The sequence below is a fragment of the Meles meles genome, chromosome 10, assembly GCF_922984935.1.
Source record: "Meles meles chromosome 10, mMelMel3.1 paternal haplotype, whole genome shotgun sequence".
In the NCBI taxonomy this organism is placed as follows: Eukaryota; Metazoa; Chordata; class Mammalia; order Carnivora; family Mustelidae; genus Meles; species Meles meles.
In genome coordinates, this window is record NC_060075.1 from 67724259 (window position 1) to 67751725 (window position 27467).

Sequence of the window (27467 nt, forward strand, 5' to 3'; positions counted from 1 at the left end):
GCAACTAACTGAACACTAAACCAAGAAAAAGGCACCTCAAAACAGTACAAAGTATTTGTGGTCATTTTACTTGTCTTTCCGTACCCTTTTCCCTGAATGGGGATAGTCTTACAATGTCAGTAGTCTAAAGGGGCACCTGTCTTAAGGCAGTGGCCGTAAGGCCACTAAAGTTATAAAGAGGCAGAGTCTTAAAGTGTAGCAATCCAAAATTGCAGCTGCCAGTTTTCCCACTGTGCTGTTGTTTCCCTGTTTCTGAAGGGAGCAAACTAACCTTTTTCAGAGATTACTGTGATCTCTGTTCTAATCTGTCTGGGGGTGCTATAGATAATTGTGTCTCCCAAAATTCATATGTTCAGGCCTTAACCCCCAGTGTAATTGTAGGGCTTCTAAAGAGGTGATAAAAGTTAAATGAGGCCATACAGATAAGACTCTCATCTAGTAGAGGTAGTTCCCATATGAGAATAGACACCAAAGCTCATTCTATCATGTGAGGACACAGTAAGAAGGCAGCTGTCTGCAAACCAGGAAGAATCCTCATCTGAAAGTGAATTGGTTGGTGCCTTGATTTTGGACTTTCTATCCTCCAGAGCTGTGAGAAATAAATTTCTGGTGTCTAAGCCATACAGGCTGTGATATTTTGATATGGCATCCCAAGCAGACTAATATGGGGGCAGCCTCTGATGCAAGATGTCTGCCCTAACTCAGAACTCAGGTGAAAAAGCTTGAAAATTCTGCAAGCTGAATTAACAATCCTCAAACCCTGAGGCAGGTATTATGGCTGAAATGTACAACAGACTGCCCAAGACAAAAGTTGGGTAGAGTTTCTTTGGGAAGTTAAGACATTCAAAAACAGTTATGTAAATGGGGAATTTAGAAAGCCATATGCATACTCCAGGCAAGACACATACTCAAACACTCAAGAAGACCCTATGCTTTCATCTCAGGCTCATCTCTTGGTACAGTGAAAGCTGGCAAGTTGAAGGAGGGCCCTGGCTCAGAGCGAATTTGCAAGGACTGGGAGGTTCCTAGCATTCAAGGATATTTTTGTCAACAGCCCTTGCTAAATACAAGCTGAGGAACAGAGACTTCAGTGACCACATGTGACAAGGAATACAGTCTGTAATCATAATTTGGGAAAGGCATTAAATCAACAGATTGCTGCAGCCTTCAACAATGAAAAAATAGTGAACCCTATGAAACAGGAAGATTCTGACTTCCAGTTAAGTTGTAATAGTCAAATGTCAGTTCAAACAAACAAACAAAAATTACAAGACATACAAAGAAACAAGAAAGAATAGCTCATTCAAAGGAATGAAACTGTGAGGGAGTGCAGACATTGAAGTTACTAGACAGATCTTAAAACAACTGTCTTAAATATGCTCCAAGAACCAATAGAAAAAAAAAATGGACAAAGAACTAAAGGAAATGAGGAAAATGATGTGTGAACAAAATTAGAATATCAATAAAGAAATAGAATTATAAAAAGGAACTAAAAAAATCTGGGACTGATTTTTTTGGACAAACTATTGGCTCTAAGACAAAACAGTTTTTTTTGCAGAAGATTCTGGCCTGGTTCCCCATCAGGAGATGATGTCCCTGAACTCAAATCATAAAATTTGTCATAGTTTGGTGTGGTTTAGTGGAAAGATCTTGTGCTTTGTATTAAGATTGATGTGCTTGAATTATAGCTATAAATAAAAATAACAATGACTAGCATTATTAACTGAAATGGGAAAAGCTCTCAGAAGGAAGAACTCAGAGTCTAGGACTTAAATAACTTGCTGCTGCTTCGTTACTATTGTATTAGGCACAATATTAAACACTTCCCTCACTGAGTTATCTTCATCTTCACATTAACTCTCTGAGGAGGCATTACCAACTAATAAAGAAACTAGTCTCAGAGATTAAGCCCATGTAAACAGTAAAGGGATTCTACTCCAGTCTTTTTTTTTAATGCTTTATTAAGGTATAATTGACATGCAATAAGATGTATGTAAGATGTATGATATGATATTTTGACATATGTAAACACAACCACAATCAAGATACTGAAAATATCTGTCGCTCCCCATCCAAAGTTTTCTCCTGCCACTCCCCACCCCTTCCCATATCTAAGCAACCACTGACCTGATTTCTGTCACTATAGATTAGTTTGCATTTTCTAGTGTTCTATAAATGGAATCACACAATGTGTGCTTTTTTTTAATCCGGCTTTTTTTTCACTCAGTATAATTATGTTGAAATTAAACCATGTTATTTTGTTCATCAAAATTCATTCTTGTTATTGCTGAGTAATGTTCCATTTTAAGGATATACCACAGTTTGTGTATCCATTCACTTGCTGTTGGACAATTAACTCAATTGTTTCTGATCCTAAACCCATGCTACACTCTTTCCCCAGCTCCCTCACATACTATGTGATCTTGGGAAACCTAACTATTCTCTCTGAGCCTCAGTTTTTCTCATTGTAAAAATGGCAATAATATTTTTCCAAACAGGATCATTTTTGGTGATATAACACATGAAGGCACGTAGTACTGTGCCTGGCACACAGTAGATGCTTATAAACATTCATCTTCTTCAGGAAATAAATCTCTCCAGGAGGGAAAAGAGAAAAAAATATATAGCAGTATATGCCTTTCTGGAGTCTTTCTTCCTGCAGTTTCACCTCATTCTTGAAGATTGCTCACTTTAATTTCCCTTTCTTACATTTTATCTGCACCTCATTGGATATGTTCCCCTTTTCTCTGTAATCCAGATATGGACACAAACTCTTTTTCTTATTCTCATACCATGGCTGAAATAGAGTGATGTTTTCACAAAAATTGAGGGATAAATTAAAGAGTATAAATACATAAAACCAAACTGCAGAAATAGTAAAGAATTCCAGAACGTGCTTTTCTCCCAAATAATCCCAGCAAAGTAAGTCAGAGAGCTTTGTTTTTCTTAACTTTCAATTTTTATTTTGACATAATTTCAAATTTTACAGGAAAGTTGCAGGAGTAGTATAAAGAATCTGGATAAAGCCTTTCCCTTGATTATTGCTTTACAACTTTAACAACTCATTTAAATGATTCTCTTATTTTTTTGCCTCCAAAATTTAGGCTAGTAGTGGCTTTGGTAGCAAATACTCAATTAACTCAGTATAATAACAAATATGACAACAATAACAATTCCAAAAGTTGCTTACTGAATACCTGTAAGTGCCAGACTACCTGCTGGTTGTTTAGCTGGGACTGTCTCCTACTCTTAACAACCCTGTATAATTGTAAGGCCAGTACTATTATTACACCCACTTAACAGGTATGGATATTGAGACAGAGGGCTTTGGGATATTGCCCAAGGTCACACAGATAGAAATCTTACAGTACTAAATGCAGATGAAACCAAACAGATTCCTGGACCTGCGTTTTTAATGCTAATTTTAAAAATCAAAGGTCAGCAAACTACAGCATTTGGGCTAAATTCAGCCCACAAAAGAGCTTGATTCAGTCCCAGGCTTGCTTGTACAAGGATCACAACCTCTCACACAGGTGGGTGGGCACAACCTGGTCTGAACTACTTCCTAACATGCCTTCTGTGTTTCAGTTATCTGACCATTTTCTCTCATTGACTTCTGTGATTTCTTGTCTTGCCCACAGAAAAATATAAGCCTGACTCTTTAAGTTCTATCGCTAGACACCATTTTTACCTTCAATTGAGGGTCTCAGGATCTAAAGGATATAAATTGACAGATATTAATCTTCACTAGGCTTGGGCACTCTTGGGACATTTTATGATGATTCACCTGAGGCATCTGAAATAATAAAAAATAATACTGTACACGTGATCAAAGGCAGCAAACCTGAGGTGGACGCTGTGATGCATTGCTCTGATCCCCCCTTCAGGACTGAAAGATTGTTCCCCTAGTTTTTGGGAGTGCTGGAAACAGACAACCCACAGCTGTCAGCCCTCTCTGGGAACTGCCTCAGGTACAAACACCTGTCTTAACTCAAGGTAATGCCTCCTTTCAGGGCACCCACATGCAATGACTGATCAACATAAGGGTATAGAAACTCAGCCTCCAACTTCAAACTATGGTATTCTCTAGGGCCGTTCCAACATCAGAGTTCTCCATAGAAAAACTACACATAGCTCATTTCTTCCTCTGTACAATCCTGCTTCCTCCTCTTCTCTTTCACAGGTGTTGACCTCAAAAGCACTTCCTAATAACCTTTATGCATGCTGATCTCTGTTTTAGAGTATGTTTTCTGGGGAACTTCACCTGTGACAAAACCTAAAACAAGAGGAGAGCTATTTCTCAACCCTGTCAAAATCCAAGCTCTTTTTTACATATATCAATAGGTAATATAATTTTGCGTGACTTCTGCCTACATAGAGCTACTTCTTCATACATCAACACCAGTGTTCCATGTGAGAGATGATGACAAATAGACCCAGTGCAACCTGTCAGTCTTGTTCTCTTTCCACAAATGAGCCCAAGTCATTTCACTCTGCTGTTCAATGTTGATTTAGATAATTACCGGTTTTTAAATTTTTCACATTTAATCAGAGGTAGAATTTTAAAATACTTACAGTGTGTCAGCCCTCTTTATGACCATATTTGCCTTTGGGTAAACCTCAATAAAATATTCACTTGCACACATATTTTAAGGACACTTGAAAGATTACATACTAGAGACTGTTTTCCTGTTTTTTCAGGTATATTTTTCAAATGTTTCCATGGTGATACAACCTGATAGAGTAGTAGATATTAGACAAAATATGTTCTAATCCTTGCCCTGTCACTAGCTGCTTTTTGAGTCTCATGGTTCTTACCTATAAAAGAGAAGTAATGATGCCCATCTTTTAGATTGATTGTGTTGGTTAAATGAGGGGATATTTGCAAAGGGCCTACCACATTCAAATATTTGATATATGGTAGCTATGTATTTTTCCTTAATATTTTAAATTTAAATTCAATTAGCCAAGATATAGTACATCATTAGTTTTTGATACAATGTTAAATGATTCATTTGTTGAATATAACATCCATAGCTAACTGGGTGATGGGAATTAAAGAGGTCATGTGATATAATGGTAGCTATTTTTATAAACAAGTATAATAATGACATAAGTGGATTGGCTAAAAATTTTAAGAGAAAGTATCTTTTCAACAAATATTTCAATTTATTGCCACATTTTTAGTCCCCTAGTAGCAAATACTAATTGACAAACAAAGATATTCACTATAAAGATCCCTATACTGAAATGTGCATAAATGATCTTCATCCATGGGGCAACTATCTCTAAAGGAAAGGAGCTGAAATAAATGACTTCTAAATCTTTTCTCAGCAGTTAGAGCCTCAAGAATCTATGGACTAGGATGACCCTCCAAAAATAGAAGCAACTGTTTCTGGGATTTGAAGCTCTCTCTGTTGAGGGTGTCTGTATATCAACAGAACTTTAGTTCTAAGTCTTCTTGACTAATAGTCTTCTGGCAAATAATTCAGACTATCAATCTGTTATACCATTGTGTGTACAAAATACCTGTCAGTATAGAAGCAATCAGTAGTGATTAAAGTATTATGAATATGGAAGTGACTTTCCAGTATTTAGCTCTAGCTTACAGTTGCTTAAACCCTATTTAAATTGATTATATATTATGGCTCATTATTTTTCTCTCAATACTAATTCCTTCTGCTGATTAGTATATTTACTAAAACACAGAAGCAGTTCTGCCCAAACAGAAGGGAAGAATTTAGCTTTCCCTCTGTCATCTGTTAATAGGGTTCTCCCAGGGACTAGTTTCTCTAATACAGTTCCTGCTTCAACCTCACATCTTCAGACACATCCTTGGGCACATGCCCCCCATCCTCCCTGTCCCGCCCATTTTATCTTTTGTCTCTGGAATGAGTTGCATACATATGCCTATCCTCTAGAACCAAGTTAGAGTCAAGCCTTACCTCTACTTTGAGTTGGATTTGTCTTCTCTTGCTGAGTTGATCCAGGCTAGTGGACACATAAGACCTTCTTTATTTTCCTCCCTTTCTAAATGTCTGTCTCTACAGCCATCTTTTTACTTTCTGCCTAAGAAGAAGAGTCTGACCTCCTTTCTCATAGGAAATAGGGTAGCATTTTGTCTCTCTCCCTACGCTACTTCACACTACTTCAACCATCTAATGTAAGTACTAGAACAATGTCAATCAAGGTAACATTACCTCCCCCCTTATACACTGAACTTTTGTCAAGGATATAAATGATGGAAGAAAATGTCAGGGGCTAAGGGTTTAGGGTGGAAGGCAGAGACTGAGTAGGGAGGTAACACTTTATAGTTGAAGCTCAGCAGATCTAAATGAAAGGTAAAGGTGGTATACAGAAGCAATAGAAACTTCTAGAGTTCAGGAGAATCAGAACTCCAGTTTTATGAGGGAATAGAATTTGTGCCCAATATAAAATATGGAAAGATAGTGGGGGCAGGGTCAGAGGCAAAATGGCAGTACCATAAGGACCCTTGTTTCATCTAGTCCCTAATAACTATCATACCATTCTGAACACCCATGAATTAAGCCTGAGATGTAAGAAAAAAATATCTGGAACTCTATAAGTAGAAAAATGACTACTTTTTGCAAGGTAAGGAATTGTAGAGACATGAATATGAGGGGGAAAATTGGAAGATAAACGGAGTGGGAAATGGAGAAGGATATAGCCCTGGCTTTTGGAAAAGGATATAGCCCCAGAGAACAAAATCAGAACCCTTGGAAATCTGCTCCAGTGAGGGACTTCCCTGTCTAAAAGGAGCTCAGGGGATGAAAAGGGCAGAACTCGAGGTGGGTCAGTGTGTTCTCAGGATCTCAGGAATCAGAACTAACCAGGATGCCTAAGAGTAGCGTGTCAAAACAATGGAGCAAGGAAACTGATTATGGTTATTGAGCCCAGGAGGTGACTCTCCATTCAGGTCACCATAAAGACCAGTCAGGCCCATCAGGAGACTATTCTCTGCCTGGGAACACTAAAAAGGACAGGAATGTGTAGACCATCTGTCATTGCCCAGGAAGGGCAGAATGGGTGTGCCCACAACCAGGCAACAGCTCTAAGGGTGGCAGCCCCATAAAAGACACTCAGCTGTCCCCCAGGAACTGTGGAACAGGTACATACACAAGGCCACAACTGCTCTCAGCCTCAGGGCACTACAAAGGGCAGTAAGTCAAGACCCTTGGAATCCTCCAGGAAGGATTACTGTGGGCCCACACTGCAGGAGTCTGCAAAATTTGGCACACAGAAAACTAAAGACTGTCCCAGAGGGTTTACTGAAGAGGGAGGATCACAATCTTTTGGCTCTGGGGCTGGTGATTGGGGCTCAGCCATTTTAATTTTGATCCTCTAAAGAAGCATGGAAAGTCTTCAGGGAACAAAAGCCACGCTGAGCCCAGCCCCCTGGCAAGGGGCAGTGCAACTCTGCCAAGGCAAAGACACCTGAGAAGCAGCACGGCAGACCCCTCCCCCGGAAGACCAACTGGCAGAACAGGTGTGCAAGTAGTTTATGGAGCCTGAAAGACTGTAAAACTCCAGCACTAGGAGGAAATAATATATAGAACTTGAGGTTTTTCTCATGATTCATTTAACTTTCAGTCTAAAATTTTCCACTTCTTTTTTTTTTCCTTTTCAACTATTTTCTTATTTTATCAACCCTTTGTTTTTAAGTTGCTTTTTCACTTTTATTTTTTACATCTACATTTTATAGACATATGCTTCATTCTTGGCCTTTTTTTTCCTCTACTCAGTTTTATTTGTGTATATGTATAAGTTTTTCTTTCTTTGCAATTTTGTTATTCAGTATCTTCTAACAGATGAAAATTCACTCAGGAACAAGTGGATCACTCTGCTTTGTCAACCATGTGAGGTTATATTCTCTCCACTCCCCCCATGATGGTTTGTTTTGTTTTGTTTTTGTTTGCTTCTCTGTTTTGGTTTCTGCCCACTTTGGATTTGTCTTGTGTGTATTTTGCTTGTGATTGGTATTTTGATTCTGCTCTCTCATTCATTCATTCTTCTTTGGGCAAAATGACTAGAAGGAGGAATTAACAACAAAAGAAAGAAGAAGAAGTAATGTTCTCTGCCACAGATCTAATTGATATGGATATAAGTAAAATGTCAGAAATGGAATTCAGGATAACAATTATAAAGTCAATCGCTGCGTTTGAAAAAGCATAAAAGACACTAGAGAATCTCTTAGTGCAGAAATGAGATCTAATCAGGCTGACCTTAAAAATGCTATGTAACTGAGATGCAGTCTAAATTGGATGCTCTAACAGCTAGGGTGAATGAAGCAGAAGAGAGATTAAGTAATCTAGAAGACATGCTGATAGGAAGGAAGTTGAGGAAAAGAGAAAAACAATAGCCCATAAAGAAAGACTTTGAGAAATTAATGATGCCATGAAACATACCAATGTCAGAATTATTGAGGTGCCTGAGAGTGGAAAGAGAGAGAAGGCCAGAAAGTATATTTGAGAAAATCATAGCAGAGAACTTCCCTAATCTGGGGAAGGAAACAAGCTTTCCTGTCCAAGAGGCAGAGAGAACCCCTCCTAAAATCAATAAAAATAGATCAACCCCCTGACATAAAAGAGTGAAACTTGCAAATTTTAGAGAAAAAGAGAAAATCCCTAAAAGCAGCTCAAGACAAGTAGCTACTTACCTATAGAGGGAGGAATATCAGACTAACATTAGACTACCCACAGAAACCTGGCAGGCCAGAAAGGGCTGGCATGATGTATTCAAGGTACTAAATGAGAAGAACATGCATCCAAGAATACTTTATCCAGCAAGGTTGTCATTCAGAATGAAAGGAGAGATAAGGAGCTTCCAGGACAGACAAAAGCAGAATGAATATGTGATCACCAACCCAGCCCTGCAAGAAATATTAAGAGGGATCCTGTAAGCAAAGAGAGACCCCTGAGAATAACATAGACCAGAAAGAAACAGAGACAATCTACCAAAACAGGGACTTTACAGGCAATACAATGGCACTAAATTCATATTTTTTTGATAGTTTGTCTGAATGTAAATGGGCTAAATGCCCCAATCAAACGGCACAGGGTATCAGATTGGATAAAAAAGTAACACCCATCCATATGCTGTGTACAAGAGACTCATTTTAGACCTAAAGACACCACCAGACTGGAAGTGAGGGGGTGGAGATCCATTTACCATGCTAATAGACTTCAAAAGAAAGCTGGGGTAGCAATCCTCATGTCAAACAAATTAGATTTTAAACCAAAGACTGTAGTAAGAGATGAGGAGGGACACTATATCATACTTAAAGGATCTGTCGAAGAAGATATAACAATTGTAAATATTTATGCCCCCAACATAGAAGCAGCCAATTACACAAACCAATTAATAACCAAAGTAAAGAAACACATTGATAATAAGACATTAATAGTAGGGGACTTAAATACCCTACTCACAGCAATGGACAGATCATCTAAGCAGAAGATCAACAAAGAAACAAGGGTTTTGAATGACACACTGGATCAGATAGACTTCACAGATATATATAGAACATTCCACCCTAAAACAACAGAATACTCATTCTTTTCGAGTGCACATGGAACTTTCTCCAGTACAGATCACAGACTGGGTCACAAATCAGGTCTCAACCAATACCAAAAGTTTGAGATTATTCCCTGCAAATTTTCAGACAACAGTGGTTTGTGCCTCTGTAACTTGAACTTAATCACAAGAGGACATTTGGAAGGAACTCAAATATTTGGAGGTTAAAGAGCATCCTGCTAAAGAATGAATGGATCCACAAGGAAATTAAAGAAGAATTTTGAAAATGCATGGAAACTAATGAGAATGAAAACACATCTGTTCAAAACCTTTGGGATACAGCAAAGGCAGTCCTAAGAGCAAAGTACATTACAGTACAAGCCTCTCTCAAAAAGTTAGAAAAATTTCAAATACACAAGCTAACCTTACACCTAAAGGAGCTGGAGAAAGAACAGCAAAAAAAAAAAAAAAAAAAAAAAAAAAAAAAGCCTAAACCAAGCAGGAGAAGAGAAATAATAAAGATTGGAGCAGAAATCAATGAAATAGACTGGAAGAACAGTAGAACAGATAAACGAAACTAGAAGCTGTTTCTTTGAAAGAATTAATAAGATTGATAAACCTCTAGCCAGACTTATCCAAAAGAAAAGAGAAAGGGCTTGAATTAATAAGATCATGAATGAAAGAGGAGAGATCATGACCAACACCAAGGGAATACAATTTTAAGAACATATTATGAGCAAGTATATGCCAACAAATTAGGCAATGTGGAAGAAATGGCTATATTCCTGGATACTTATAAACTACCAAAACTGAAACAAGAAGAAATAGAAAGTCTGAACAGACCAATAACCAGAAAGGAAATTAAAGCAGTAATCAAAAACCTCCCAAAAAAACAAGAGTCCAGGGCCAAATGGCTTCCCAGGAGAATTCTACCAAACATTAAAAGAAGAACTGATACCTAGTCTACCGAAGCTGTTTCAAAAAATAGAAATGGAAGGAAAACTTCCAAACTTGTTCTATGAGGCCAGCATTATCTTGATCCCAAAACCAGACAAAGACCCCATCAAAAGTGAGAATTACAGACCAATATCCCTGACGAACAGGGATACCAAAATACTCACCAAGATACTAGCCATTAGGATCCAACAGTACATTAAAAGGGTTATTCACCACAACCAAGTGGGATTTATTCCTGGGATGCAAGGGTGGTTCAACATTTGCAAATCAACCGATGTGATAGATCACATTAGTAAAAGAAAAGACAAGAAAGATGTGATCCTTTCAATTGATGCAGAAAAAGCATTTGACAAAATGCAGCAAACTTTCTTGATTAAAACTCCTCAAAGTATAGGGCTAGAGGGAACCTACCTCAATATCATAAAAAGCATCTATGAAAAACCCACAATGAATATCACTCTCAATGGGGGAAAAACAGAGCTTTTTCCTTAAGGTCAGGGACACAACAGGGATGCCCACTCTCACCACTGTTGTTCGACGTAGTACTGGAAGTCCTAGCCTTCGCATTCAGACAACAGAAAGAAATAAAAGACATTCAAATTGGTGAAGAAGTCAAAGTCTCACTCTTCACAGGTGACATGATACTTTATGCGGGAAACCCAATAGACTCCACCCCAAAATTGCTAGAACTCATACATTTCAGCAATGTGGCAGTATAAAAAATCAATGCACAGAAATCAGTTGCATTTCTATATGACTGAAGAAAGAAAAATTAAGGCATCGATCCTATTTACAAAAATTGTACCAAAAGCATAAGATACCTAGGAATAAGCCTAACCAAAGAGGTAAAGGATCTGTACTCTAAAAACTACAGAACACTAATGAAAGAAATTGAGGAAGACACAAAGAGATGGAAAAACATTCCATGCTCATGGCTTGGAAAATTAAACAATGTTAAAATGTCTATGCTACCCAGAGTAATCTACACATTCAGTGCAATCCCTATCAAAATAACCAGGGTGCCTGGGTGGCTCAGATGGTTAAGTGTCTGTCTTCAGCTCAGGTTGTGACCTCCAGGTCCTGGGATTGAGCCCCATATCAGGCTCCCACTTCAGTGGGGAGGTCTGCTTCTCCTTCTTCCTATGTCTTTCCCCTTGCTTGTACTCTTTCTCTCTATCAAATGAATAAGTAAAATCTTTTTTAAAAAAATTACCATTGACATTTTTCACAGAACTGGAACAAACAACCCTAAAATTTGTATGGAACCAGGAAAGATCCTGAATAACCAGGGGAATATTGAAAAAGAAAACCAAAGCTGGGACATCAGAATGCCAGACTTCAAGTTATATTACAAAGCTGTGATCATCAAGACAGCATGGTATTAGCGCACAGACAGACACATAGGTCAATGGAACAGAATAGGGAGCTCAGAAATGGATCCTCAACTCTATGGTCAACTAATCTTCAACAAAACAGGAAAGAATATCTAATAGAAAAAAGACAGTCACTTCAATAAATGGTGCTGGGGAAATTGCACAGCCACATGCAGAAGAATGAAACTGGATCATTTTCTTACATAATACACAAAAATAGACTCAAAATGAATGAAAGACCTAAATGTGAGACAGTAATCCATCAAAATCCTAACACAAGCTGCAACCTCTTCGACCTCAGCTGCAGCAACTTCTTGCAAGACACATCTCTAGGGGCACCTGGGTGGCTCAGTGGGATAAAGCCTTTGCCTTTGGCTTAGGTCCTGATTCCAGGGTTCTGGGATTGAGCCCCACATCAGGCTCTCTGCTTGGCAGGGAGCCTGCTTCCTCCTCTCTCTCTCTCTCTGCCTGTCTCTCTGCCTACTTGTGATCTCTGTCTGTCAAATAAATAAATAAAATCTTAAAAAAAAATCTCTAAAGGCAAGGGAAACAAAAGCAAAAATGAACAATTGGGACTTCATCAAGATAAAAACTTCTGCACATCAAGGGAAATAGTCAACAAAACTAAAAGGCAACCCACCAGAATAGTAGTAGATATTTGCAAATGACATATCAGATAAAGGGCTGGCATCCAAGCTCTATAAGGAACTTATCAAACTTAGCATCCAAAAAAACAAATAGTCCAGTCAAGAAATGGGCAGAAGACATGAACAGATATTTCTCCAAAGAAGACACACAGATGGCTAACAGACACATGAAAATATTCTCCACATCACTTGTCATCAGGGAAATACAAATCAAAACTACAATGAGATATCACCTCACACCAGTCAATGGCTGAAAGTAAGAAGGGAGGAATCAACAGATGTTGGCAAGGATGTGGGGAAAGGGGAACACTCCTACACTGTTAGTGAGAATGCAAGCTGGCACGCCACTCTGGAAAACAGTATGGGTGTTCCTCAAGAAGTTAAAAATAGAGCTATCCTGTGACCCAGTGGTTGCACTATTGCATATTTATCCCATTCACAGATGTAGTGAAACAAAGGGGTACCTGCACCCAAATGTTCATAGCAGCAATGTCCACAATAGCCAAACTGTGGAAAGAGCCAACATGTCCTTCAATAGATAAATGGATAAAGAAGATGTGGTTCATATATACAATGGAATAGTACTCAGCCATCAGAAAGGATGAATACCTACCATTTACATTGATGTGGATGGAACTGGAGGGTATCATTTGGTTTCACTCATTTATGGAATATAAGAAATAGCTCAGAGGATCATAGGGTAAGTGGGGGGGGGGGGGAACTGAATGGGAAGAAATCAGAAAGGGAGACAAACCATGAGAAACTCTGGACTCCAGAAAAATTGAGGGTTGTGGAAGGGAAGGTGGTAGGGGGGATGGGGTAACTGGGTGATTGGCATTAAGGAGGGCATGTGATGTGATGAGCCCTAGGTGTTATATGCAACTAATGAATCATTGAACACTACATACCACTGATGCCTGATGATGTACTTATGATGGCTAATTGAATTAAAAAAAAAAAGAAAGTAATATGCTTTCTACATGCCCCCCCCCATACACACAAAGATAATGGGGGCAAGAAAGACACACAAGACACACATGTGGGGCAAAAAAGGAGTTGACGGAAGGAATAAGCATCAGGAAATTCAGCTAGTTTTGCTTCTCTTGTGTCAGTGGCCTTTTATAGTATTTCTGCCTTTTATCTTTTAAGTGCAGACATATCCTCCAACTTAGCAACATTGGTGAGTATAAAGCTCCCTAAAGTGTGTGAGAAAGGAAATGAGGAGAGATGTTGTACTCATTTATCCAGCTGATGCCTGAAAGGCCAATTCCTTTTTCTTCCATTATATGTTAAATACGTTTTTGTGAACTGTTATGATAATGTTTTAACACTATTTCTATAGAAAAGTGCATTCTTCAAATTAGATCACCTTAAAATGAATTTTTGTGATACAGCTCACATGGAGACAGGAACTTTTTCTAGTTTACTGACATTATCTAGATGTTGCAGATAAGGAAAATTCAGGTAAAACAGTGACTTACAAAAGGCATTATGATCAGATTGAACTAAAATTAGAATTTTATGTACCTTTATTCAATCCGTGAAACTTCTTTTTCTATTGAATCTCTGGGGAGCATTTGCCTCGAGGGCAGTATTGGTGCAGGAGGATCCAGTCAGGAAGGGAACAAACTTAACCACAGTCTAACAGAAAGATCACTTTCTTCCTTACTCTCTCAACTGCTTTGCATTTCTACTTCTCTTTCCATCTACTTCTTTCCTCCTCCTCCCCCTTTCCATCACCTTCTTTTTTCATTTGCATGTGTTTTGGGGATGGGGGAAGGTAAGGTGGCAGGGGTTGTTTTTCTCTTCTTTTTCTTTGCTTCCTGTTCTCTCACTGCCCTTAGTGTTTGACTGTGATTGACTCCTTTCAATCTGTTCCTTTTATTTTTCAGTTCTTGTTTTTATATTTTTTTAATATCTGCTCCTCCTAGTAGAGAAAAGGATGTCATTATTACTTTCATTGAAAGAAAAGATTAAGTTTTTTGCTCTTTCTGGCTCTGTGCTAAGTATTATAAAAAGGAAATTGCATAGATAGTGTCTGACTTCTGAAGTATACAATGTATACTCTGATTTTATAACACCCTCATGATTCTTGGCTTTTAGTTTGTTTGTTTCTCAGTCCCATTAAAAATCTGGTGGTAACAATGAACGGCCTCCTTCCAAAAATGCCTAAGTCATGGACATAATTGATTTGTGTGCAATTTCAGGATGTTCAAAAACTCCCTGAACCCCTTAGGAGTATATGACCTTAGATCAAGAACCCTGCCAGTCATTGCAATACATTTCACAAACGTCACACAATTTGATATAGGAGGAATCTTAAAACATCATAGAACATAATCAATTTTAATTCATTTTGTTAAGAAAATCAATAGGCTGTATAGTAGTCATTTTGTGTGGTTGGAGAGGTAAAAGGAGAAGAAACATTATCAAATTGTTAGTAGATTATAACATCATCCAAAAGGAACAAACATTTATTGAGCACTGCTGACCACAAACATACCTATGTATAAAATTCTGACATGATACAGCTGCTATAAAAATTATATATGTACACATACATACAAATATATGTGTGTGTGTAATATATAAAGTATGTATAATATAAAATGTTATGTACATGTTAAATTTTCACAACAGCTGTATCATGTAGGATTTACACTGAGATAAAGAAATTGGGGCTCAGAGAGATCAAATAGCTAACTCAAGCCACCTATTAGGAGGTATAGATAAAGATTCTACCCACATCTTACTCTAGGCCTCTCTTGGAATATAATTTCTTACATATCTTTTCTATTCAACACAAAACTTAGCACATAGGAGGTATTCATGGAAGGTTGGAGTATTGATTGAATTAAATCAAACAAAGTAAAGTACAGACCCCTGCAGTAGATCATTGGAGACTTGAGGCCACTCTCCCCACTCCTATTCACCATTTAATTTCATTTCTTTAGACAAAAGGAAGGGACATTTTAACAAGTTCTGAAGAGTAGAGAGAGTCTACAAAATGCAGAAAGATATAGTAATTTTCTTCTATTCATCAGAGAAATATGTCAGTTCTAGCAGTGTGAGGGTAATGGACTTGAATGTGCCAATTTTCATTTGGAAGGAATTACTGCAAAGTTAATATAATATTAACTTGAGGAAACCATTTTTGATTTGCTAAGTCCTCTGAACATTAAAGGAGGCATTCTGACTGAAGTTCTTGAAATATAAAGAACAATTTGAAACATGCCTAGGAGGAAAATACAGCAATTGGAGCATAAGGAAGTTCTGAAATGAAGTCTGATTTTAAAGGAAAAAAGAATATCATTGATTCAATAAACTGTTCAGAATGTATGTGTATGATCTGAGGCTAGCTAATGACGGAAGCCATAATTTGAAGAGAAGTTGGTGATGAAAATGAAAGCAATATTAGAATGTGGACAACTCTGAGATAGAGGCTGATTGTATTTCCAAAGAATAATTTTAGGGAAGCTAATAAACACTAAACAAAGTTGAACAGAAAGTACTTCAGAAGTAACTATCATCTTAGAAGCCAGTCAAGACAGTGCAATAATGAAGAATCAGTGATTATGTTGCCTTGCTTGATAGTATCATGATTTAAAAATAAGTCCATGTTGACTTCAGGTCAAGGCAAGTTCATGATGTGTAATTTTTAAATTTCTCCAATTCCTCTTCCTAAAAACATACTAAACAATTAAAATAGCAAAAGAAAACTTCTATTCACAACATCCTCAATGAAAAAAACTAACATCACAACATCCTCAACTAAGAAAACATCCCCCATGGACCTCAGAATACCATTTCAGATTATGGTTTGCCTTACCCAAACCACAAACAATACAGGACATGTCTAGGCTTACCAGCTATGCAGAGGTAGTGGAGGGGAGAGAAACAGAGTTTTAATGGTTCTGTGAACACTGGAATACAGATTTCCTCTGATTTTAGAAAGTTCATGTTAGGCCATTTTGTGCAAAAGACCTACATTGGTACCTATTTTGCAATCTAAAAGAAGTCCAAAGAACAATTTTATTTTTATGAAGAAAGGTAAAAAGCAAAAATAGTGTTCAGTGTTTATAGATGAAGTGAGCACCCAGAGCAGTGACAGTGGCACCCTGAAGCTCCTTCCCTGGGAACTACACTTAGCATCTCAGCATCCAGCTGCCATAGCTTTGAATTCTATCCATGAGCATCTGTGCTTTATCTCAATTTATTTTGTGCATTCATTAGCAAGATGTGTCCTTAGGTATCAGAAAAGCTTAAGAGAGGTTATTTGGTGTGGGGGGGGGGTGTGCTGGGAACTCTAAAATGTTTTTCATATAAGTTATCACAATTAGTTCTTCACTTCATGACATTTTGGCTTGTGAAAGCTTTCATAAGAACATTCTACTTTCAGATAGTGAGGGAAAACTACAGTGATTGCCAAGATATACTCCAAAGGAGAGAGAGTCCTTCCTGGAATGGAATTCTCAGCAAATTGAATATTGTGAGAATAACAGTGAAAAGGAGAAGACTTCGGGCTCCAGTTATGGGTGAGTGGAATGAGAAGAGCCCAGCTATACACTCAAGCACTATGGAGAGATCAGAAGGTATTGTTGTGGCTCAAATGCTCAAAGAACTCAGAAATATCTAATAAAATTCCTATCCTAAGGAAAATACTGTGAAGAGAATTCAAATTGAGCAGGATAGGAACTCTTAGGGCAAAGGGGAGAAAAGGATCAAACACTTTGGGGGAAGGTAGGATTCCAAAGATGGCAGATCTCAGAAATTGGGGATGACTGTATGAAGAGGCTATTTATATCTCTATTTGTATCTTTATCTATAGTCTTTGTAAACAGTGCAGGAGAAAGCTCTCAAGCAGTGGAGGTAGGAAAGCTACCATAGTGCATCTCAATTCCCTACAAGGGAATCATTTTTCCAAAGATATGGAACACTTGGATTTGTTTATACATGAGCAACAGAAAAGAATATTGTCAAGTTACTAAATATACTACTATTTTAAAAAATGGACCACATAATGAAACTGGATAATTAATGTGTTCTAGAAAATATACAACAAAAATCAGATGAAAACTAAATAACAGAATTATCCAAAAGAAATTAAGGTAACAATAAGTAAAAAGTATGAAAGAACAGCATACATTATAATTAGGAAACAGAAATGAGGTGGCTAAATATCAGTTAGGGATTGGTAAGATTCCGAAATGGGCTCAAATCATGTAAGGGCTGGCCTATTTACAGGTGTGTCACTTTTTCGTCCTAACTGAAATTTATAGATTCCTCTCTTTCCTGCATGACTCTGAACTCTAATTTTCTCCATACACCTTGAACCTATGAAAAGTTTTGCTCAAATTCTCATCTTTTCAGTTACTCTTCTCAGATTCCTTTGTTTTTCCGGATCCTTTGTTTTTCCCCATATATCCTCACTGCCCGAGTGAGGATTCTTCAAATCCCTTCATATTGTCCTAAGACAATCTAGTCCACCATTGTCAGAAATAGAAATTGGGAAATACAGTTTATAAAGGAGAAAAAGTAAGAAAAAGAAAGAAAGAAAGAAAGAAAGAAAGAGAAAGTGAGAAAAGGAGAGAGAAATAATTCAAGAGAAAAATGAGAGCATGAGAGCTTTGGAAGACAGGAAAAGAAGATCCAACATAAGCATAATTTATATTATGCTTGGAGGAAGAAGATGAAAGCAATAGACCAAAACAAATTAAAAAATCCATAGTGCAAGAAGATTTTCTTTAGGAAAATTGGAAAATCTTTCTTTAAGTGAATTGGAACTTCTGTTTTGAAAGATCACCCCATTAACCTTGGCAAATAAACTCAGAATTGTAAACACTAAGATATCATCTAGTAAAACTGGATGGTAAAGCAAGAACTTTTTGTACATCGGGCATAAACAGAAAGTTACTTCTGAAGAAAAAATAAAATTACATTTTCATCAGATTTATCCACAGCATAAGATAATAGAGCAACATATTTAAGAGACTCAAGAAAAGAAAACATGAAACAGTGCTTTTAAGTATAAACTACAGAAAAACAAAGCAGTTGTGAACATGCAAGGACTCATGGAATATTTTTTCCCTGAAAAATCTACCTAGAAAACAAGATTCAGGCAATCAAGTAATATAAGATGCTCCAGCTAAGTTCCAGGAGCATAATAATTTGCCAATAAATTAGTTGAACAAGTGGCTAGATGTATGGACACATTTGAAGAATAAATTTGCGAATTTATTCTTCAAATTCTTACCTGGCAGGGAAAAGGAAAAAGCTATCCCTATTAGTAGTTAACAGTAGCAATGTGAAGTCAGGGAATGTTAGTTCTGGGGAAATTTTTTAAATTTTATTTATTTATTTATGTGTGTGTGTGAGAGAGAGAGAGAGAACGTGCGTGCAAGTGCGCACAAGCAGCCAGAGTGGCAGGCAGAAGTGGAGAAGTAGGCTCTCTGCTGAGCATGGAGCCTGGTCACGCGGGACACGATCCCAGGACCCTGGGATCATGACCTAAGCTGAAGGCAGAAGCCTAAGTGACTAAGCCACCCAGGAGTCCCAGTTCTGGGGAAATTTTAGATCAAGATGAGTAAACTCTCAGAGTGATTTGCCCAAGATGCACAAATAGCCAATGGGTGAGCCACGAAAGGGATCCAGAGTTTTCTGAAGCTTATTGAATTTCTCTTTAAAAACTCATTTGCTGACAAGGTATAAACTTTTAAATAGCATCATTCATTTTCCCCCCAAAATAAACTAATCCTGTTCTCTGTATCCCATAGTAAAATGTTTCTTGAAGACTAAGTCATAACTTTTCCTTTCATTAACTTTTCCAGCAACAATATGTTTATTATAGAAAAATTTTTTTAAAACTTCACTTATAATCCTATCACCCAAACAAAACTCTTATGAGTTACATTTTTATCTTCACTTTTTTAGACTTTTTCATTCTTTGAACAAACACACATTGTGTTTAAAACAAAATGAGAATCATATGGTCATATTGTTTTATAGTCTTTTTCATGTCATATCTGATATATCAATCATATCATGGTCATCTTTCATTATCAAATATAGAACAAAACACAGGAAAATAAATATTTTTAAATGGATCTTATAATGGATCAGTTCTAATGTTTATCTTATGTTTTCTATTCCTGAGTAGTACATGATTTCAGTTCATGCAATATCATTTATAAATAGTTTAACTTTGGTTCTTAATTTATGTTCTCTTTTTATATTTAGTTGACATAAATCTTAAACTTGCGAAGCTGATTAGTTACACTTCCTGAGGTCCCCCTGAAACCTGGAGTCAGTGTCATCAGATGGGATTTTTCCTAGGGTTGGGAAAAAGAGAGGAATCAAGAAGTAGAGAGAATCATATGCGGTTGGGAAAGTGGCTGTGAGTGATAAACTGGAATTAAATATGTTTGGCCATTTTTATCAGGCCTCTTACGGAGATGCCATAATTAGATGTGGTTCTGAGGAAGAAAGAAGCCTCCTGTTTATAGCTAGGGGCTGAAGAAGTCTGGAGAAGCTATAGAGGGCAACCCAGCTGACATCTTGGAGGCTGGGAGTGGAACGGCACTCAGCCCCTCTTCCTTTGTTGGTTCCACTCCGTGTCATATCAGACATATTCAAGGGAAGCCATTTCTCATCAAAGTTATTCTCATATAACCAAGTGAAGGTTTAACAGCAATTGACTGCTTGACTTGATATTACCTTTAGATATTTAATTCAATATTTGTTAATTCCAATTTTTCCATTTTTTTCTTCTTTTGTATTGTGGGCACCATACTTTCTTTTCTTCTTCAGGCATAAAACCATTTTTTAGGCCCTTGAAATGCTTCTAGGCCTGGACACTGTGCCTGTATTGCCCAGTACAATGGGTAGAAAGGATCTGCAACACCCACTTGGGCCTCACTTCTCTCTATTCCATGAGGTGCTGTTGCTCCTGCTGTGGTTGGTATTCTTCTCACTACTACCATTGTTCCATCTGAGAGATGTGAAGGTGCCAGTGCTCCCCTGCCCCTGGCTTCCTGTGGTTATTTGAGTTTTGTCACTTTCTAATCTTGCAGGTGATGGTGGCTTTCCCTTCTATAGCATCTCACACCTCTGAGTCTTAAAGATTCCTTTTTTTCCCCATGAGTTGTTTTGAAAGGATGAGTGTCCAACAAGAACCCAGTTGGTATCTTTCTGGTTGGTATCTTTCTGATAGACTTTCTGGCTGTCTTCTTGGCTCTTTATTCTGTCTCAGTGTCTGATATATATTATCATTATCATTGATGTTTTTATTATTTGGTATCTTTGGCTCTTGGCTCTGAGGCCCAAAGTTCAGTCCTGTTCCATTCCACACCCAGGCTCCCAGAACCTGTGCTTACATCTCACTTACCAGGACCTATTTAATTGGGATTGGAAAAGAGGCTGGGTTTATGGAGCAGGATAAACAAGGGTTTTGGAAGTAGGCAGATCTGGGTTCAAATTCCAGTACCACTACTTGCTAGTTTTATTGATTGATTGATTGCTAGTTTTATTACTTAGATCCATTACAAGACCTCTCTGTGAGACAATTTTAGTATGTGTAAAGTGGATAAATTAATGCCCAATCTCTCTCTCTCTCTCTCTCTCTTTTTTTTTTTTTTTTTTTTTTGAGGAGTTTTGAGGAGGTTGAAATAGGATAATGGATATGCCTCGTATAAAGTAGATATCTTCAAATTTTAGTTTCCACCTATTTGTATGAGTTTAGATTTACACCTTTGCATCCTTCTTTCTCTTTCACTATTGCAGTTCAAAGGTGCAACAGAGATAGGAATAAAAATGATTTGTTTTACTGTGGTATTTTAATAGCAGAGATGATCATTTCTAGCTAATATATCGCTATTACGTAGGTGAGCCTGTTACCTCATTTTATATTCCTCCTTAGGCAATTGCTTTTCTTGGAGCCATTTGTTTCTATGTACTTGACCTTGACTCACTTTCTGATTTATTTATTACTTAACATAACCATTAGCTTGTTCGATTACCTTTAATTAAGTTGTATTGGTTCCTGAACATGGAAATGGCCTTGTTTCTTGGTTGGCCAAGTTCCACCTTTGCTGAGTGTAACAATTCAGTAAACTCATTTTGCCCTTTATAATGTTAAAAAAAAATTCAACTGAGTAAATTTGAAGATATAATTGGCTTTTTAAAAAGATTCATGAATCAGGCAGCAACCTATCTAGCAAGTAGAGGGGCTCTCAGGGGTGTTGGACAAAATGGAAGGTTTTCCTAGGAAGGAGGGTAAAGCAAGAAAGTTATAAGCAAAATAAGGAAAGGATTGTTTCGGACAAGATCACCTTCCCTTAGGGGGAAAGACAAGAGATCTTATTATGCAGATGACCTCATGTTCCTTTGAGGGAATAGAGAAAGTCCAGACAGATTACCTCATTGGTGCTCATCCGAAAATTCCTGACTGACCTGGTTAAGACTCATCTTTCTGAGAGAGGTTGAAATTGCAATTAGATTAGGTTTTAAGCCCCAGTTACTGACTTGGGGCCTTAACCTAAGTGACACCATTTTGGGCCTGAGTTTTCTCTTTAATAATAATAAATGTGGTACTTCTGTCTCCATATTTCTTTCAAAAGAAACATCAATTAAAAATGTGTTTTAGTGCAATGAACATTTTAATAATAGTATCTATTTTAAAAAATAAACATAATTGAGTCTTCAACTGGTAAAGAGCCATTTATATTGTAGCCTTTAACTAATGCAAACTTTCAAGAAACCAACATATTAGATTTATTACTAAAAGCCTCTATTTAGGTAGATACACTTCTATGACATAGCTCTATAATTTTTAATTGATTAAACAGTTGGTCTTCCTGATCATTCCTTAAACCCTTGGTCAAATCCCAAATCTTCTCTCATTATTGTTTATATGAAAAAGCCTGATTCAATTATGTCACTATGACTTCTAGTATCGTTTCAGCTTCCCCCAGTGTTCAAATAATAGGATTAGCAATTTAGTAGCCCACTACAGAAGGGAGAACACGAGACTGAAGGAGAGGATCAATAAGTATGCACACATAGTCCCTCAGAGACACTTGTATTCACACTCACGCTCAGTGTTGGGAGAGAGTAAAAGAAACACTGTCCTTGAAAGCTTCTAAATTTTGGACCCTTTTACTTCTCAGGGAGGATAAACCAGCTTTTCTCAGTTCTGGGTCCTTCTCAAAGGTAGTATAATTTTCTTTTTAGGGACATAAATCTTTTGTGCCTTAGGGTCTAAAGGAGAGCAGGTGGGGTATCCTGGGAATGAGTCGAGGCCCAGGAAGTGTCAGGATTTGTGCACAATGAAAGGAATTTCTGTGAATGAGTATTGTTTCATGTGGTGGCCAGATGAGAAGCCTGCCCAGCCCTGCGTTCTTGGGGTCATTTTTGGACGTAGAAAGATATCTTCATCAGGCAGGAACTGCATGAAAAAGACCCCATGGTTTATGTTTCCTTTGTAGTTCTTCAATCTCCCTGGTCCCTGTGACCTGTCATGGGGCTCCTCCCATGTGAATCTAGCATGCTCACCAGCAAATACCCTGGAGACTTGTGCTCACCAGAGACCACTGATAGCTCTGATAGTCATTTAACAAAGATTTCAATATGCCAGGATCTTCAAAGGTTATTCAAAAATTATCATATGCCAGAATCTCTTGGTGTGGGGTTAGACCTTTGAAGGGAGAAGGACAAAACCTAAAAGGGTTCATAACCTCTCCCCTCCTGTTTTTACCCTGAATTATGTTTCTTCATAGAACTCGATCACTTAAAACATTATTTTTAAGTTTATTTATATTTTTTAGTACATCTACACCCAACATGGGGCTCAAACTCATGACCCCAAGATCAAGAGTCACATGCTCTTCTGACTGAGCCAGCCAGGCACCCCAATCACTTTTTTTTTTTTTAAGATTTTTATTTTATTTATTTGACACAGAGATCACAAGTAGGCAGAGAGGCAGGCAGAGAGAGAGGAGGAAGCAGGCTCCCTGCGGAGCAGAGAGCCCGATGCGGGGCTCGATCCCGGGACCCTGAGATCATGACCTGAGCCGAAGGCAGCGGCTTAATCCACTGAGCCACCCAGGCGCCCCCCCCAATCACTTTTTATATGTCTTTTTGTTATTGTCTGTTTTACCATTAGAACGCAAGCCCAAGAGAGCAGAAATTTATCTTCTTTATTGCTGTCTCTCCAGTTTCTAGAACAGTGCCTGGCACATACTGTGTATTTGACAAATATTTGCTGCATAAATGATTGAATGAATCCCATTGTTTTAGTCCATGAAAGAAGTCAAGCAGCCTTGTATATTATTTTTATCTTCTCTTTCTAAAATACTCTTAGGCTTTTATACCTAAAGTAAATATTGCCTTTTCTGCCTCTTTCCCAAAAAATGCTTATGCTGGATCATTTATAGTCTATGGAGCTACATAATGAACAGGCTAAGTAAGAAAGGAACACTGCATACCTTGTAGAGTCTCTCATCTTCCAGAGCCTTACAGAGCCAATTCTTTTATGAAAGTCTTCTTATGAAAGATCTATTGCAGTTTTATAATCATCTACTTCAACTTGTATTTATAATTTGAAGCAAAAAAGAGATCGTTTCTGCATGAAAAACAAACCCATTTTGGTGGTTGTTAGGTGTGGTGGAAGCAAGGAGGGAGTAGGCTCAGAAGTTCCCACCCACCTCCTCCCCACCATCACTATTGTCACTCAGATTCTTACTCCCACTGACTCTCCCTTGCCTGAGGACAGGAGGATTCTCTACTGTCATCTTTGCCAATGAAATTTAAGATGCGGGGCGCCTGGGTGGCTCAGTGGTTTAAGCCGCTGCCTTCGGCTCAGGTCATGATCTCAGGGTCCTGGGATCGAGTCCCACATCGGGCTCTCTGCTCGGCAGGGAGCCTGCTTCCCTCACACTCTCTCTGCCTGCCTCTCTGCCTACTTGTATCTCTCTCTGTCAAATAAATAAATAAAATCTTTAAAAAAAAAAAAGAAATTTAAGATGCGTCATTTTCTATTTCTATAGCAGTTGTCTGCTAATTTTCTAATAAAGGCTTCATTGATGTGCCAAAAAAAATTATTTAGACAACCCCAGTGACCATGTCCATGACTTTTCTTTCTTCATTTATCAAATCACAGACTTATTCAACTTAGCTAGTGTGATCTCCTTTTAATAAAACCTGTGTCAATAGGCTCCAAACCTTTCATCACTTTGTGTTTACATATTGATTTTCTTTATAGTGTTCTTGAAACTTAATTTGAAAACTGGCATTAGCTTTTTAGCATGCTAGAGTTTTCTTTCTTATAGAGATCAATCATTTTCTGTGTTTTGCTCTGTTGGGTAGTCCCCTTGACTTGAGATTTATAATGCTTTACTATTTTACCTAGCCTTTTCTTTCTGCTTATATAGCCCTTTAAAAACTTTTATCGATAGACTCTACCTCTACCAAAAGGTCAACATAGCATTCTGGATTTTAAAAATGACATTTTTAATGTTCCAACTTCACTTGACTTTCTTTTCTTTTTTCTTTTTCTTTTTTTTTTTTTAGATGGGGGTTGGCAGAGGGAGAGGGAAAGATAGAATCTTAAGCAGGCTCCACACTCAGCATGGAGCCCCTCAGGAGTCTCAGTCTTACCACCCAGAGATCATGACCTGAGACAAAATCAATAGTTGAATGCTCAACCAACTGAGCCACCCAGGTGCCCCTCTTAACTTTCTAATGAAGACTTTTAATTCCCAAGGAAAGGGAAAACATTTCCTTGTATTAAGTACAAGTTAAAAGAAACTTTTTTGGGAGAGAGTGTACATGTACCTGCATCTAACCCTAATTTTTTTTCTTTTTTTCATTGCCTTAGAGACCACTGATAGCTCTGGTCGTCACTTAACAAAAATTTCTATATGCCAGGATCTTCAAAGGTTATTCAAAAATTACCATATGCCAGAATCTCTTGGTGTGGGTTAGACCTTTGAAAGGGGAAGAGAAAAACCTAAAAAGGTTCATAACCTCTCCCCTCCCGTTTTCATCCTGAATTATGTTTGTCATTTCCATGTTGCCGGTCTGTGGGAATATTTACGTACAGACACTGAAGTGAGGACTGCACCTGCTCTCTCTCTGGAGCCTCAACACAGTCCTCTGAGTTAGGTATTATTCTTAGACTTAATTTTCAGATGAGAAAACTGAGACTTGGCGAGTATCCCATCCAAAGTAATAGAGTAGTACTCGGTGGATTACTGTACTTGAAGTCAATACCTATCTGACTCAAGACTCTATACGCTTCACCAGCATGCTATAGTGCTTCTAGAATGATTCATGCCTTGTGTAATTATCCCTTTCCAAGTCCACTGTTTCTTCAGTTTTCGATCCTATCTTCATTGCAATTGTTTACACTTTGACAAAGGCGGCAAAGCGTGGTGATTCAAAGCAGGCACTAGAGCCAGGTCAAGTGGGTCCAGATCCAGAGCCACCGCATATTAGCTGTGTAGTCTTGGGTGAACTCCGCAGCCTTTTGTGCCTTGGAATCCTTATTTGAAACAGGGAATGATAGTGCCTACCTCCTATGGTTTTAATATTTAAATGAGTCGTCAATACGTGTGACGTGTTTAGAACAGTTCTTGGTGTGTGAGAAGTACCCAGTGAAGAGTTAATACTGGTGCTTATTTATTTATTTATTTATTACTTGTTTATGTATTAGTTTAGTACACATACTTACTGAGCACTGTATTGTTACTCAGTGCCGGGCATCATGCAAAATTCTGAACGTAGAGAAATGGTTACCATAGAATCTTTTCCTTAATGTGTTCACATCTAGTGGTGGATCATAAAAGATGGTGCTCACAAGGGGGGATACCCCATATTTAAAAAGACAATTCAGATACTGGATGGTCAATCTAAGTTTACTAAATTCGAGAGAAGATAGTTACTGAGGGGCAGAATGAGGATCTCCCTCCCACACCAGTGCTTTCTGATGGATAGCCAGCTACCCACTCCCATCCCACTCACCTTTTTGCAAGGTTATTTTTCCAATCCTCGCATTGAGAGATGGAGTCTATTTCCTTTACCTTGAATTTGGACTAGACCCGTGTGACTAGCTTTGACCAGTAGGATGTGGTGAAGATGATGTTGTACCTGACCTTAGAGGGCCTTGCAGATGCCCTTATTGCCCTCTCGGGATGTGGCTTCCATGTAAGGCAGCTGAGGCTGGATTACTGAATGATGAGGTGGGGAGTGGAGAGAGAAGCCCAGCCAGTCTGCTGCTATTTCAGTCACCTCAGCTGGGTGTCAGTCATGCGAGTGAAGCCTGGCACCCTGGATCCTGTGGCTTTACGTTGAGCTGCCCCAGCCAATGCTGTGTGGAACAGAGTTGAGTTGCCAGTCTGCCCAAGTTGCAGAATCATAAGCAAATAAATAAAATTAATGGTTGGGGTTGTTTGGGGATGGTTTGTTTCACAGCATCAAATGCCTGCAGAGGGCTTGCAGCTTCTGTTTTCACTGTCTTGGAAGTCAGCCACCATGTATAAAGCTTGGGTTACATAATGGAATAATGAAAGACCATGTGGAGAAAGTTAAGTCCCAGCCTGCCAGTCGTTTCTGCCAAGGCCCCAGGCTTGTGGGTAAAGCCACCTCCTTCGGCCTCCTAGTGTAGCTGAGCCACTAGCTAAGTGCAGCCTTATGAGGGAGCCCCAATAAGACCAACAGATCGTGGTGGTTGTTTGAAGCCACTATGTTTTGTGATAATTTATTACTATGCAGCCATAGGTAATTGAAATTCCCACAGTGCAGCATGGCTTCCTAGAAGTGAGAGTACCGAAGTCCTGGGCTAATGGTGTATTAGGGAAGAATCGTTTTTACCCATCATCAAGTACTTTCTATGTGCCTGGTACTTCACATACATTGCTTTGTTTTATTTAACCTGCACGGTAACTCTGTATGGCAGGTAATT

At 38.2% G+C, this 27467-nt stretch overlaps 1 protein-coding gene across 12 annotated transcripts in view; it reads left to right on the forward strand.

The window, feature by feature from the left end:
- ASNS (asparagine synthetase (glutamine-hydrolyzing)) overlaps positions 1 to 27467 on the forward strand; it is a 152293-nt gene that overhangs the window by 6323 nt on the left and 118503 nt on the right. For 10 of the 12 annotated variants that reach the window (XM_046021470.1, XM_046021458.1, XM_046021463.1 and 7 more), the window contains one exon: positions 16911 to 17046. The gene's annotated coding sequence lies outside the window, so the exon portion shown is untranslated. The remainder of the gene's footprint in view (positions 1 to 16910; positions 17047 to 27467) is intronic. The other 2 variants (XM_046021459.1, XM_046021468.1) reach the window with 1 other exon arrangement.